This window comes from Mauremys mutica, unplaced genomic scaffold, assembly GCF_020497125.1.
Source record: "Mauremys mutica isolate MM-2020 ecotype Southern unplaced genomic scaffold, ASM2049712v1 Super-Scaffold_100095, whole genome shotgun sequence".
NCBI lineage: Eukaryota > Metazoa > Chordata > Testudines > Geoemydidae > Mauremys > Mauremys mutica.
The window spans coordinates 1,234,402-1,250,014 of NW_025423264.1; the positions used below are offsets into that span (position 1 = coordinate 1,234,402).

Below are 15,613 nucleotides of genomic sequence, written 5' to 3' on the forward strand. Positions count from 1 at the left end.
GGCAAAGGAGAAGCGGAGGAGACAGGCCGGCCCGAAGATGCCTCCCTCCCACTTCCCTGTACGCTGTGCAAAGCTCTTGGCCTGCCTCATGCCTCGTCAGGAAAGTGGGGCCATGCTGCCCAAGCCTGAGTCACGTCCGCGGCCTGGCCCGCCCTGCCCCGGCTGACGGCGCGCAGAGCCACGCGAGTCAATGGCAGGTCGAGTCGGGAGCCTCGGCTCTTTCCCCTGACAGCCACACACACAGCGCTGCCTAGCGCCCCGAGAGCCTCCCTCGTGTTCTCCCGCAGCAGCCGCCTGCCGGTGTGGGTGGGAAAAGGGGACCAGGAAGCACTGCAGCCTCATTCCGGGACAGGAGGCCCTCGCCACGCCCAGGCCTGCCTCTTGCCTTCAGCCCAGGCAGCCAGAGCCAGTCTGACGTGAACAAACACGTTGGATTTTTTCAGCTCTCACACGTCTCCCAGCCACAAATCACATTTCAGTATTGAATGTTTCCATTGCTCTTCTTGTGCAGGGATGGGGACTGTCCTCCATTCTGATCCTGGCAGGCCGCCGCTCTGCCTCAGCCACCTCTTGTCTCATGGCCCAGGCTCCTGATGCTCTGCTGGTCACCGGCTCGCTTGAAGGCCCAGAGGGAAAAGGAACACGCGCATGCGCAGTAGAGGATGCCTTTCATCCTTTAACCTCAGAGTTATGGGCCTAGCATGCTTCCACTGCACCACTCTGCTGGCTTTTCGTTTGCAGCAGCCAGCAACCAGCCTCCAGCATCCACACTAGCGCCTTGGGAGCACTAGTGCTGGCAGGCAAATGTGCAGGCTTCTAGGCAGCAGCTTTAGTTAGCACATCTGTGTGTTTCTGTAGTGTAATGGGTCAGTGGGTTTAGCTATTAATCAAAGGGATGGGGGTTCAAACCCACCCGGAGATAGTGGCTGAATTTCTCTATTCTTCCTGGCTGCATTCCTCTCTGCCCCAGGACTGTCAGCCATCTTCACACTTGCTGCTTACTCAGTCCAGCACTTATTCTCAAAGCTCTGCCAAAGCACCTCAGTCCTGTCCCTCTGTGACCCTTCCGGCCAGAAGGATTCCCCTCTTGGTGCTAATTCCCTCCCCTTGCCACAGGGCTGTTCCAGCCTCCTGTGAGAAGAGAATGATGGTGCTTGTATGAGCAAGTCTGTTAACTCATTCACCCAGTTTTCAATCAAACTCTGCAGATTGGGTCAGATCCTCGGCTGCTTGAAACTTGTGTCATTGACGTCAGTGGAGCTATACAGATTTACACCAGCTTAGGATATGGCCCATACCTTTTAAAGCTGTATCCCCACCTAACCCTAGGGAGCCGAGCATAGGTAGTGTTGTCTAGTGGCCAGAACAGAGGCCAGGGAGCCAGAAGCCCAGACAAGTCCCTGCTGCTCTTTGCGTCTCAGGTTTTCCACCTTTGCAGTGTCACCTGCCCCTTGGGTGAAAGCTGCTAGAGAAGCACACAGTGATCCCTGCTTTCATTCGGCTTCCCTCTCCCCGCTAGCCATCTTGCCACGACACTCCCTCCATGTCACCACCCCCCGACACGGAGACCCCTCCACCACTGACGGGATGGACAGCGAGACCTTCTCGAGAGAGCCGCTTCTGTTGCTCTGCAGGCACGGCAGGACCCCAGGCCTTGGAGAGGCTAAGCAGAGCGGCAGGCAGCTGAGTTCTTCCATTTCACTGCAGATACTTGACTCAAGTATCTGCATCACATTTGTGACATAACCAAGCGGCCCAGGGAGTCCAGGGCCAGGTTCTCTGAGCTCAGGCTCACCAGTGTAAAATGGGAAGAGAAGAGGAAAAGAGGGGGAAGAAGGGAGAGGAGGAGTTTTATTCCCAAAGCAGGTTCCAGCAACATGGCTAGCAGTGACCAAGGCCAGGTCTGTGCTACGGGACTACAGCGGCACAGTAGAGACCCTGCCAACAGCCACAGAAGGGGTTTTAACGTCACTGCAGGAACCCCACCCCCAAAGTGACTGCAGCCAGGCTGATGGAAGCATCTTCTGTTGACACCGCCGCGTCTATAGCAGTGGGGAGATTAGCACAGCTACATCGAGGTGTGGGTTTATCACAGCCCTGAGCCCTGCAGTTATGTCAGCCTAGACCAGGCCCCAGTCTGGTGGAACACAAAGCGGAGAGCTCAGGTACGTCTCTGACCGAGCTGGGGAAGGGCTACAGAACAAGCTAGCTACAAGGGGGAGGGGTGCTCAGAAGCAGAGGACTGCTGAGATCTGGGCACTGCTTTGACTAGTTCAGATGATCTCTCACGTCTGACGTGAACAAACACGTTGGATTTTTTCAGCTCTCACACGTCTCCCAGCCACAAATCACATTTCAGTATTGAATGTTTCCATTGCTCTTCTTGTGCAGTGATGGGGACTGTCCTCCATTCTTACTGTGGAAAACCACAGCAGCAAGATGAAGTCTGGAATCACATGGGCAAATCACATGTCCATGCATGACTCAGTTTGTAGGCCGGCACCATTGTTTACATGTTAGTTTGAACGTTCCCAGGAAAGCTCAGATGTGGATTGACGTCTCCCAAAGTCCAGTGTCAGTTAAGCATTTCTTAATTGGGCACTTACTGAGAATAGTCCTTTCTCAAGAAGCTGACCAAATGCATCACTGAGGCTACTTGGAATCAAATACATTTGAGATACAAGTACAGAGCCCATGTTCATAACTTCAGCTACAAAAATGGTGCACACATACAGCCAGCATCATTATCACCAGCAAGTCATAACCTTGTCCTAGACACCTCACACGCCGACCTTTGCACAATATTTGCTGCACATATATAACAATGGTGGCAACAATGATCTCTACGGTCCCAGTTCATATTCATAACGTCACAGCAGGCTACAGAGAAGTGGGAGGGAGGCGTCTTCCAGCCGGTGTGTCTCATCCGTTTCTCCCTTGCCGCTTGGGCCGAGGTGGGAAGGGAGCGAAACGTGCCCGACTGAAGGTTTTGCGCTCGGCCTTGAAGATTAAGCCAGACCCCCCGGCATGGCTAGGTCGGGGTTGTCCTGGGCTCTGTGGGGGGAGGGCTCGGCTGGGAGAAGGGGCAAACGAGGGGATTTTGTCTCTGATAGATAAGGGCTTTGTCAGCGGGAATCTGTAGGTCACATGCTGGGGGTGACAATCGGGTTTGAGCTGGGGCAGCAGCAGCAGAGGAGCAACGTGTGTGTGTGTGGGGGGGGGGTTTCACTTGGTAAAAATGAACCTGCCAAGCTGCTCCCTCTGCTGGAGCAAAAGCCTCTCATTTATCTCCTCAACTCCCCTCCATGAAAATCTCCACCCCTCCCCTGGTGCTGAGAGACCCCCTCACTCCCATAGAGATTTGTAATGGTTCAAACTCTTCCTTGGCCTTGTCCAAATAGTTTTTCCAGAAAAATGATCAAGGACATTTCAAATGAGAAAAACAAACCAAACCAGAGAAACCCCCACCACCCCCAGTTTGGGGCTGAATTTTTCTACTGAAATTTGGAGACAATAAAACTCATCCCTCTGTTGGCCAGAAACCATAGCTAGACCTCCCCCGCTGTAGCTGTGACTTCTGCGACCAAACCACCAATGTGCTGACTCCTCTTGTGAGACATTTCTCTGCACAATACTGCTGCTATTCCAGTTACTGACTCCAGGAAACATTTTCCTTAGCCTGGCTCCGTGTGTCACTGGTTTCTATAGCAAAGGCCAGTCCCTGGCCCTGTGGCCCAGACATCCTCATTCACATCAAGCTTCAAGTTGAGAATCATTTCCCCTTCCCGCTCTGTGGGAGGGGAGACTTTTAAACGCGCTCTCTGTGCGACTGCACATGGCTAAGCAAAAAGAACAAACCCCAAATCCCCCCTGTGCTTTGGGAGCCAGGTTTGCGGTGGGAATTCTGTAGGTCAGATGACTTCATGCCTGGGCATTGTGATTCTTTACCAGTTTCTCTGACACTGGGGCAGTTTTGTGCTCATAGCTGTGATGGCCGAGTGGTTAAGGCGTTGGAATAGAAATCCAATAGGGTTCCCCTGCGCAGGTTCAAATCCTGCTCCCAGCTCGGCCTGCGTTTTAGCCAGTCCCTCACCCGGGCAATACCTCTGTACAACCCCCTGAGACACTCTCAATTCTCTCCCCACCCCAAGTAAATCCTGTTCTGCTCCTTTCATAGAGATCCCTGGGACACCCCCTCACACTGTGTCCCTGAGGGGTCAGGCAAACTCTCAGCACCTGAAGCCTCTGCCACTCACCTGGTGCCCCATAGATCAGCCATAGCCCTGGTTCTGCTCCTCTCTCTAGGGTGTGAAAGGAGCCGAGTCAGCGACTCCATGGGAGCTATGGGGCTGCAGAACCAACAGAGCAAAAATAGGTGCTCAGCACCCACTGGCAGCCAGCTCCCCCCCTCCCACCCACTACAGGCCTTGCTGACAAGCTCCTCCTCTTCCCCTTCAGCACCTCCCACCTGCCAGTGATCAGCTGTTCAGTGGGGTGCAGGAGGCGCTGGGCGGGGATGGGGAGGAGCAGGGACGGGAAGAGGTGGGGGAGGGAGAGGAATGGGGCAGGAAGGTGCAGGGCGGGAAGAGATGGGACACGGGTGGGGGTTTGGGGGAAGGGGTGGAGTTGGGGCCAGGGCCTGGGGAGGAAAGGGGGGGGTTTGTTCTGGGCTGGCCCTGAAGGGAAGCACCGACTATCACAGTGACAATACAACTGACCAGCCTTGCGGGGGAGGCTGAGGGAGATCCGCACTCAGCAGGTCTCTTCTCTCCCCCACGGTGAGCCAGACACTGCTCTCTCCTGGCTCTCACTCTAGCAGCTGGACGCCAAGGAGCCATTTCCCCACAGGAAGTGCATTGAGTGCCCCTGTGGTGCTGGGGGGCTGGTGCTGCTGCTGCCTGTGGGGCTGGCAGGGGGGCCGATGTCTGCACAGACTCTCAGCTGCCAGGCCGGAGGGGGCACTTGGGACCTTACCAGACTGGCTCAGTGAAGACGGGGGGTTGACAGAGCAATACAGACGCTCTCCAGAGCAGGGAGCAGCAGCCGCCCATGCAGCCAGGCAATGAGCATTTCCCACAGCCTGGAGCCGAGGGGGAGGCGGCAGCTGCTGTTCCAGCTCCTCGGGGACAGGCCCTGTCAGCCAACAGCCACTTCTTCCTCCCCACAGCTAAGGGTGCCGGGTTCCTCCGGTGGGGGTGTGGAGCAGCCGTTCATTTTCCTGTCCTTTTTGTGTGCAACGGCTGCCAAAAACATCCCAGACAGAGAAGCAACAGGCCAAAATACCATGCGGCTGCCAAAGTAGCTCAGTTGGGAGAGCGTTAGACTGAAGATCTAAAGGTCCCTGGTTCAATCCAGGGCTTTAGCAGGCCCTTTCATCCCTTTTTGTTCAGGGGTGGCTTGTTTTCTGGGAGCACAGCAGTGCCTGCACCCAAGTTGAGTCCCTGAGCTTGGGCTCTGCAGTAGGAAAACATAGAATGGGCTTCTGCCCCTAGTTGGCCCACCTGACCTTTAATGATGAAAGCTGTCTTTCCCAATATGGTAGAAAGAAAGTGAGGCAGGCAGGGCAGCACTCAGGAATGATACCAGAGGGCTGCTAGGTAGGGATTGGGGATGAAAACTTCTCTGTGCAGCTGAGCAAGGGTAGTACCAGGGAAGGGGCATCTGTAAAAGTGTCCCAGCAACACCTCTCCTCCTCTGGGCACCTAGAGCAGAGGTAGCTGGTGCTGACAGCTCCAAGGGAAGGCTTAAAAGCCACAGAGCAACTGAGGTCAGGGCTAGAGGAGGGCAGGACCATGCCTAGGTGTGGCCTTCAGACAGGCACAAAAACACCCAGCCAGGCTGCTCCCTGCCATGCCAAACACCCACTGAAGGTCACCAGCATGCGGGGCAGCTGCTGATGCTCTGTAGCCAACATCACAAGATGGTAGGAAAGCAGGGCCAGCCCCCATGGTGGGGCCTCTTACTGTTCCCATTCACGGTGCTCACTTTGGCAGTGGGGCAGGAGATTTTACCCCAAGAGGCTTTTCCCCAGCTGGCGAGAAGCAGAGAAACATCCAGGCTCCGAAGAAGCTATGTAGCAAGTACCCTCCAGCACAGGGACAGGCGCACACTTGGAAGAGGGAAACTGCTCCACACTCTAGCCCAGGCAGCTGCCCATTTTCTTTGGCAAGTCAGGAAGGGCAAAGGCGAGACTGGAAGCACCTGGGGCTCATGCCCCAGCCTTTGTGACACCCAGCCCCCAACTCCTTCCTGGGGCTCTAGCTGAAGCCAGCGCATTGGCCTGAGTGGCCAAGAAGAGGTTCCAGCCCTGAAGGGAGCAGGACGTTCAGCACAAAGGTAAAACTGCACAAACGCAACGGGACTCAAACCCTCAATCGCCTGATCCGGAGTCAGACGCCTTATCCATTAGGCCACATAGTCACACAGGAAAAAAATCCCTCCAGGTACTTCTTTGGGAAAGGCCGACACTGACACATCCAACGAAGGGGGGATTCATCCACGAAAGCTCATGCTCCAATACGTCTGTTAGTCTATAAGGTGCCACAGGACTCTTTGCTGCTTTTGCAGACACTTTGTTTCTCAGGTCAGCTACTGAGGGGGGATGAGACTCTCTGGGCACAAGAAGTCGAGTTTCCAGCGACACGTGAGACGTAATTCTCTGGAGCCAGGTGCAGGGCTTTGGCAGGGAGGCTCAGGCATGGGGGATTGGGGTGCAGCGGACGGACCGGCTGTCTAGGTGCAGAGATTTATTCTCACTGAGGAGGAGGAGGAATCCTGCTGACAGGCAGTGGCCAGGGCCGGTGCAACCACTAGGCGAACTAGTCGGCCGCCCAGGGTGCCAAGTGGTTGGGGGCACCAAAAATCGCACTCAGGGGGGGCAGTGGAGTGGAGGTGAGCTGGGGCAGGGGGCTGGGGGAGGTGCGGGGAGAGGGCTGCCCACAGCAAGTAACGGGGGGGCGGGGGTGTATGTGCAGGTGAACCGCTCCCTGTCCCAGCTCACCTCTGCCCCGTCTTCTCCCCTGAGCACGCCGCCCCCGCTCTGATTCTCCTCCCCTCCCAGGCTTGCCGCACTAAACAGCTGATTGGCACCACAAGCCTGGGAGGTGGGAGAAGTGGAGCGGCGCCGGCGAGCTCAGGGGAGAAGGCTGAGCAGAGGTGAGCTGGGGTGGGGAGCTGCTGCAGGGGGGGCTGCCCGGCTCTTCCCCATGGCTCCCGCCCCTGCACTCACTGCATGGTAAGTGGAGTGACCCAGCCCCAGCCTGGTCCACTGCCCTGGCTCCCAGCCACGCCGCCGGCGAGTCCTGTGGGGCGGTTCACCCCCCCCCCCAAGTTTGGGAGCCAGGGAAGCAGAGCAGGCTGGGGACCCAGGCCTCCATGGGGGGAAGCAGAAGGGGGCTGGCCCCAGGCCATCATGGGACATGGGGGGCTGGCTACTTCCTGCGGGAAGTGGAGTGACCCGGCCCCAGCCTGCTCAGCTCCCCTGGCTCCCAGGCTTGTGTTGGTGTTGGCTGGATTTGTGCGGGTGTTTGTGTATATTAGCAATTGTGTGTATGTGGCTGGATTCATGCATGTGTTTGTGTATGTTTGTAACTATGTATATGTGCATGCTCTGCTGCCTTCTGCTGGCACGACAACCGTTTCTCCGTATGTCACAGCCCCCATACCGTCGACCCCGATGGTGAGTTCCCCATCTCACAAGGACTGGCTGGCCTGACCCTTCTCCCCTCTGCACAGTGTGGCAGGGGCTGCAGCTCACCCCCTGTGTGGCAGGAGTGCCAAGGTGCGGGGTGCTGGGCTCCAGTGCACCTGGAGAGCAGCTCAGGTGAGGCGGGCAGGGCGTGTGGTGTCCGTTCTGCATTGCCTGGTGCTGGGCCATTGCACAATCCCCAGCCACGCCGCACAGCGCACCCTGAGAGGGACTGGGGGGCCAAGCAGATGATCCAGCACGAGGGGATCATTCTCATTGGTAGCCGACCAGTGGCAGTGAGTTCCGCAGGCCTTGGCACATGCTGTGTGGGGCAGGAGGTCCTTGTATTTGGAGCAGTGGGAGTAAACTGTGTGCAGTTGTGTCTCTGAGCACGATAGTGAATATTATGGTGTGTGTGGGGGTGATTGTGAGTGTGGCTGGAGGGAATGATTGTTGCTCTCTTTGGGGGTTGGGCTAGCATGTCCCTCTGGGTGTGTGAGTGTTCTTGGGATTGTGTGAGTCCCTTTGTGCATGTGTGTGTGTGTGTGTGTGTGTGTGTGTGTCACTGGCTGCAGAATACAAAATCCTGCAAAGCCATTTCCTACTGGTTAGCCCAGCAACACACTGATACAAACAGTGTCACAGACGCACACACACACAGAGTAGTGCTCAGCCCCACCAGCAGGGGGCAGCAGGGACACACATGTCTCCTCTGAGCCAGCTTGGACAATTTCCCATCACGACCCGGCACAGTGCTGGTGCCTCCACATGGGGGTGGGCAGTGACTGGGCGGGGGGGCAGGCAGATGTGCTGGAATCAGGAGGAAGCACTTTGGGAAAATCAGTCAAGGCCCTTAGCAGAGCTGGGACACAGACCCAGTGACCCCTGCACCACCCTGGGAGGGGAGTGGGGTCGAGTGGTCAGAGCAGGGATGGGGCTGGGCACCAGGACACCTGGGTTCTATCCCTGGCCCTGGGAGTGGAGGGGGTCTAGAGCAGGGGGACTGGGAGCCAGGACTCCTGGGTTCCCTAGGGGAAACTGTTTTTTCCTGGGCTCCCCTCCCTAGAGATCCCAGTCCAGCCCCCTAGTGGAGACTGAGCAGAAGTGGGAGGAGTTGTTCTCCCACTTTGGACTTATGATTCAAACCCCTCCCCCAAGGACTGTGACATCATGAAACCTGCTCCCCCCACCCCCAACACAGAGAAAACTGGTGGGATTCTGTCCACACGCAGAGAATTCTCTCTGCCGGGCTCCTTCGGTTCCTCTCGCTGCTCCCCGTCCTGCCGCCAGACACTGCTCATCTGCATAACCCCGCCCATGGACACGTGACACCTTCTGTCCTGCCGGTTTCAAGTGAGTGAGTTGCCCTGGCGGAGTGAGCAGGTCATAGCCCCAGCCAGGGCCAGCTCCAGGCACCAGCTCAGCAAGCAGGTGCTTGGGGCGGCCCAGGGGAAGGGGCGGCATGTCGGGCTCTTTGGCAGCGGGTCCCTCGGTCCCTCTCGGAGGGAAGGACCTGCCACCGAATTGCTGCCGAAGAAGAAAGTGGCGCGGTGGAACTGCTGCCTATTGTGATCACGGATTTTTTTTTTCCTGACGCTTGGGGCAGCGAAAACCCTGGAGCCGGCCCTGGCCCCAGCACACGTCATAGCACATCACAGCCTGGGGCAGGGAGATATTGGGGAAGGGAATGGGGGGAGAGACCCAGCCCCATAGACCCATAGGGGCAGGAAATGAGGGGAGAAGGGGGGAGGGAGGGATCCAGCCCTATAGACCTGTAGGGGTAGGGAGATATTGGGGGCAGGAGGGGAGAAGGGGGGTTGGCAGAGACCCAGCCCGGGGTGCAGGGAAATGGGGTGGTTTGGAGGGAGCTGGGGAGGAGAAGAGACACAGGGCAGGACACACATTTGGACAGGGAAACTGACTCACTCCGAATACATGCAGAGCAGGGCAGGGCGGAGGCAGATCATGCTGGTCTCAGGGTAATTTCAGGGGGGTTCTGATTCCCCACTCAGCCGGGGAGGGCTCCCCTCTGGGCTGAGGAGACCTGGGGTGGGGCAGGTGCAGGGGCTGTGTGTGTGTGTCAGGCTGGGGGAGCTGCCTGGGCAGAGGGGCTGAGCACGTAAATTATCCCAATCTAAGCGCCATTGTAGAGAACGCTATGTTGGTTCAGTGCTTCCTGGCAACCAGAGACTGCGCTTTCTACACCTGCTTCTGTGGATGTGGCCTCTCTCCTGATTGCTAAGGAAAGGAACCTTTCCAGGAAATGGCCACAGCTTCTGGGAATCTGCATGTGGCTGTGGACAGAGTTTGGCTCCTGGCACACAAGGCAACTTAAAAGCTGAGCACCTAGACAGGGGCTTGAACCCTGGACCCTCAGATTAAGAGCCTGATGCTCTACCACCTGAGCTACCTGGGCTTGTTGGGAACAGCTTCACCGTTCACCACAAGAGCGAGCAGGCAGGCAAAAGAGAGGCAAAAAAAGTCACCAGAACCCCTCCTCTTTCTGCACAGCCACTGCCTGTCAGCAGGATTCCTCCTCCTCCTCCTCCCTCCTGTGCCTCAGTGCGACTAAATCTCCACACCTAGACAGCCGGTCCGTCCGCTGCACCCCAGTCCCCCATGCCTGAGCCTCCCTGCCAAAACCCTGCACCTGGCTCCATAGAATTACATCTCACATCTCGCTGGGAACTCGACTTCTTGTGCCCAGAGAGTCTCGCCCCCCCTCAAAAAATGACCCAAGAAACACAGTGTCCACCTTTTCCAAAGAAGCGCATCAAGTAGGCATCCACATGGCCAGGGCCAGCTTTAGGAAGTGCGGGGCCCAATTCGATCAGTTTCGACGGGGTCCCGGCAGAGCTGACTATTAAAAAATATATATATATGTAAAAAAACGCATGGGGCTTGTATTCACCTGGCGGCGCTCCGAGTCTTCGGTGGCACTTCGGCGGCGGGTCCTTCACTCACTCCAGGTCTTCGGCAGCACTGAAGGACCCGCTGCCGAAGTGCCGCTGAAGACCCGGAGCGCAGCCAGGTGAGTAAAAATTAAAAAGGCGCCTCTAGCCAGGGAAGGGATTCTCACTGGGTGCGGGGCCCTCTTAGGCACGGGGCCCGATTTGGGGGAATTGGTGGAAGTGGCCTAAAGCCAGCCCTGCACATGGCCTAACAGATAAGGTGCCTGACTTTGAATCAAGAGCTTGAGGGGTCAAGTCCCTTTGTGGTTGTGTTGCTGCAGTTTTACCTTTGTGCTGAAAGTCCTGCTCCCTTCAGGGCTGGAACCTCTTCTTGGCCGCTCAGGCCAATGTTCTGGCTTCAGCTAGAGCCCCGGGAAGGAGTTGGGGTTTGGGTGTCACAAAGGCTGGGGCATGAGCCCCAAGTGCTTCCAGTCTCGCCTTTCCCCTTCCTGACTTGCCAAAGAAAATGGACGGCTGCCCGGGCTAGCGTGTGGAGCAGTTTCCCTCTGTCCCTGTGCTTGAGGGGGTTGCTACATAGCGCCTTCGGAGCCTGGATGTTTCTCTGCTTCTCACCAGCTGGGGAAAAGCCTCTTGGGGTAAAATCTCCTGCCCCACTGCCAAAGTGAGCACCATGAGTGGGAACGGTAAGAGGCCCCACCATGGGGGCTGGCCCTGATTTCCTACCGTCTTGTGCTGTTGGCCACAGAGCATCAGCAGCCGCCCCGCATGCTGGTCTGCGGGTGGCCTTCAGTGGGGGTTTGTCATGCCAGGGAGCAGGCTGGCCAGGAGTCTTGTTGCCTTTCTGCTGGCCACACATAGGCATGGTCCTCCCCTCCTCTGACCCTGCCCTCAGTTGCTCTGTGGCTTATAAGTCTTCCCTTGGAGCTGTCAGCACCAGCCACCTCTGCTCTAGGTGCCCAGAGGAGGAGAGGTGCTGGGCTCCAGCCTGGGACTCTGCCTCCCTCCTGCCTATCAAGCCTGGCCCTGGCACTGCTTTCTTCAAGTGCCATGTGAGCAAGAGGGAAAGTGTGGCCACAAGCACCAAACTTATGGGCATCAGGTGAAGCAGTGAGAATCCCAACCACCAGACAGCCATGGCCACTTCTAGACCCCAACCAAAGACCTGGCGCCAGTGGGGAAGGAGTCACCCAGCAGGAGGGAAATGACTCACTCTTGTATAGCTGGAGACGGGAAAGCACTTTGAGCACCAGATCTTTACCACCAGCTAACACAAGGTCCTACTGAGATTGGAACTCAGATTGCAGGATTCGGAGTCTCTAGTGCTGCCTATTACACCATGGGACCAGCTTGTACTGCCTTCTTCAGACATTGGTGACTCTCACAGGGCCAGCTTGTGTAAGGGACTGTTGGCCCCTTACTAAAACTTAGTGGGGTTTTTGGTTGGCTAGTTCCCAGTCCCAATAGAAGGGGGAAGGGCCAATGGGAAATCAGGCCCCTGAGACTGACAGGCCCCTGGGGCAATGGTCACCGACTGGTAGGGAACAAGTGAGAATTTGTTAATGGAGAAGAATTCCTGGTGAAAATTGACAAAGTTGTGGAGATTTTGAAAAGTTCCAGTGAATTTACACATGAAGATACAAACAGAGAGACAAACACACACAGAGAGAATGAGAAAATCGCACACTGCACAGGCCCACACAGACATAACAAAAACCAAACCCACACAGCACACAGAGCCATATACACAAAAAGGAAAACCACACAAAATATAGAAAGAACAAATCCACACCAAAAATACAGGAAAAGCCCACAACAGCAAAGCACAAAACCCACATACCAAAAGAATACTAAGCAAAAAAACAATATTAATGCAAAAATCATACACACACCCACGCACACAAAACTATGCAAGGCATCCACCAAAATCACACAGGACCCACATGCACATCAACACGACAGACAAAAAACCCAACATACAGAAAGCCAGGCAGGGTTTGAGTCTCACAGCGAAGAGGGTGAGCACACAGGTGGTTTGGGGAGCAAAGACTGAGGGGGAGTCGGGGGCAGTGCTCTGGGCTCTGCCTGACCCCTCCTGACACAGGCGGCTGGTGGAGAGCAGAGCCTGGTAGATCTGTGGACTCTGCCCTGCTCTCTGTAAAGCAAGGGGACCTTGGTGTCTTCTGAGCTGCAATTGTATTTTCTGCAGGGCAAAATGATTGGCAGAAGCCATTTGCTTAAAGAAAACCAGTGCTCCAGATGAGGTTTGAACTCACAACCTCAGCATCACTCCACTCAGCACTGCTACTAGAAGTACTGTGCACTAACCCCTGATGAGCTGCCAAAAAATTAACAACCAGTTCCCTCCGCCTCACTCCACGAGGGGGTCTTGCACCCCCAGGACTCCTGCCTCATCCAATCTCCCACATTCTTTGATGACCCCCCAGGATCCCTACCCCATCCACCCTCCTTCCCTGCCACCCCTTCCAACCCCTCCTCTCATTCCTGATGGCCCCCCGGGACCCTTGCCCTCATTCAATCCCCCTATTCCCTGCCCTCTGACCACCCTGACCCCTATCCACCCCCCCGAACTCCCCTGCCCTCTTCCAACACCCCCTCCCTGCTCCCTGCCCCCTTACCACACTGGAGGCCGGGCCGGGGGCACTGGGACAGGCCGGGGCTGAGCCAGAGCCACTTGGCAGGGCCCGAGCCCGGGACAGGAGAGAAGTTTGGCTGGAGCCAGGCTTGGCAAGGTAAGCTGGGGTGGGGGAGTGAGGATGGCTCCAGGGAGGCATGGCAGGGCCCAGCCCAGTCCTGCTCCGGCCGAGCGCTCCGGCTCCGGCCAAGCGCCTCCAGCCCCGGCCCTATCTGAGTGGCTCTTGGCCAGGGCCGGTGCCACTCAGCTGGGCCCAGGGCTGCTCGGCCGGAGCAGGACTGGGCTGGGCCCTACCATGCCTCCCTGGAGCCGTCCTCGCTTCCCCGCCCCAGCTAACCTTGCCAAGCTGCTTCTTGTTTCTGAGCCCTCCCGAGTCCCAGGCTTCCCGCGCGAACATCTGATTCGCGGGAAGCAGGGGAGGGGGAGGAGAAAGGAGGGGCAGAGCCTTCACGGGAGGAGCCCAGGAAGCAGAGGTGAGCTGGGGCCGGGGGCGGGGCGGCCCTTTTAGAACCATTTGTCCTGGGACAACCGGTTCTAAAATGGCTTCTCAATTTAACAACCGGTTCCTGCGAACGGGTGAGAACCGGCTCCAGCTCAGCACTGCGCTGACCCATTGCACCACTGGAGCCCAGCTCAGGAATTGTCTCTTTGTTTCATGGATGGATTAGAGGGGTGGGTGAGGGGGTTGCATTAGCTAAAACAAATCCATATTAAAGGCTGCAGGATGGCAGCAGCAGAGGTGGGGAGCCTCCTTCCATGTAATAGAACTGGTTCCCCCTTCCGTTGCTGAGGGGAAGGTTGGTGCTTTGAGCCCACCCGGTGCTGGAACGTCCCATGGGTGAGATTAACGGGACTCTTGGGAAGGGAAGAGAAGTCTTTTCTATCCCTGCCTAGCTCCATTGGTCTCCTGTGGCCCTTTCGGCTCTCTGCTCCCCTGTTGGGGAGATGCAGAGACAAGCCCCCATCTGGGTGAGTCACCGAGAGGCTGTGTCCCATGGCGTGTGTGGGGGAGAGGGGTAGGGGTGGGGTGGGGCTCAAGGTTGTGTGTGACAGTGTGTGGGGGAGGGGGAGGGTGTGTTCCTTAGGATAGAAATGATGGAAAACACAGGGGCAGTGACAGTGGAGCCCCGTGTCTGAGTGTTATGACCCTGTGTGGTGCTGCCGTTCATCTTCCCCTCCTATGGGCTCAGCTTTCATTGAATCCAGCATTTTTTCACCTGTCCTCACCACAGAGGTGTCCCACATGCCTCAGCTACCGAGTGTCCCTCTTAGAGACGCCGAGGACTGGAACTGATTTCAGCTGCTGGACAGCTCTGCTAGGTCTTTATTCATTTGCACAGGAAAATGCTGAGTGTTTAAATTCATTTCAAGCTCCCTGCCCTCATTCAGCGAACTCCTGAACATACTGGAGATGGGTCTGGAAATCAATTTTTATTCGAAAAAGTTTTTAAAGGGAATCACTTGGATTGGAGCTAGGAAGCCATTACCCTGCAGGGAAACATTCACCCACTGATCTATACTCTCAGCAAAGAGTGCCATGTAGAGCCCAGAGCAGGAACAGTTTTTAACCTGGGGGTTAGTAAACTATATCTCTGTACAAACACCACATCTTACAAACTCCCCACCCCCGCTCTGTGTTCTCTGGGGGGGAGCAATTGGGGGTGGCAGGTGGGGCCAAGGGAGTGACCCGGTCCCAAAACTTCTGGATCCCCACGGGCGAGACCTGGGAACCAGGACTGCCAGCCAGCCAAACACCTTTAAGAGGAGGTGTCCCTCTCCCTGTCAAAAACTGATCTTCCTCCTTCAGTTCAGTGACAGCCTGAATTGTTCCTTATCCCACCAGAGCCAGAGGATTGAAAGCAGCAACATCAAACCCCTGTGTAGCTCGCAGGAATGGACATAAACACTCCCTGGTATCTGAGGAGATGTTCAGCTTTGCCCTGGGTCAACTACAAGGCTAAAGGGAAAGGAGGTGGTGCCAGGTATAAAGGGTGAAACACAACACATCATAGTTATGCCCATGGTGGCTGCAAAGTCTTTTGATGTACTTCTTCTTATCAGCAGTGTATTGTTTTCTCTGGAGTCTAGGCCTTGACCAAGAAATTTGTACCTTGATAAAATAATCGACTGCCCCTGGTTAAGGCGATGGACTTGACACCCACTGGGGTGTCCCTACACAGGTACAAGTACTAACAACAGTGGCTGCCTTTTAGCCATAGATTTTAATCAGGGCAATAAATACAAACCCCTGTTAAATCATTTCTCAGCCCGAGTCCTTCACCCACATTCCCTAGCCAGTGGTGAGCTGGAGCAGGTTCCCACAGGTTCCCAAGAACCGGTTGCTAAAATTAGACCTCCGTG

At 56.2% G+C, this 15,613-nt stretch overlaps 3 non-coding genes across 3 annotated transcripts; 2 read left to right on the plus strand and 1 right to left on the minus strand.

Moving 5' to 3' along the window:
• The first annotated feature begins 3,984 nt into the window (after positions 1–3,984).
• On the plus strand, positions 3,985–4,066 carry TRNAS-AGA. Its single transcript has one exon. It is a non-coding gene; the product is annotated as a tRNA-Ser (tRNA).
• Positions 4,067–5,292: 1,226 nt separating this feature from the next.
• Positions 5,293–5,365, plus strand: TRNAF-GAA. Its single transcript has one exon. It is a non-coding gene; the product is annotated as a tRNA-Phe (tRNA).
• Positions 5,366–10,030: 4,665 nt separating this feature from the next.
• On the minus strand, positions 10,031–10,103 carry TRNAK-CUU. The gene has a single exon. It is a non-coding gene; the product is annotated as a tRNA-Lys (tRNA).
• Between the last annotated feature and the right edge of the window lie 5,510 nt (positions 10,104–15,613).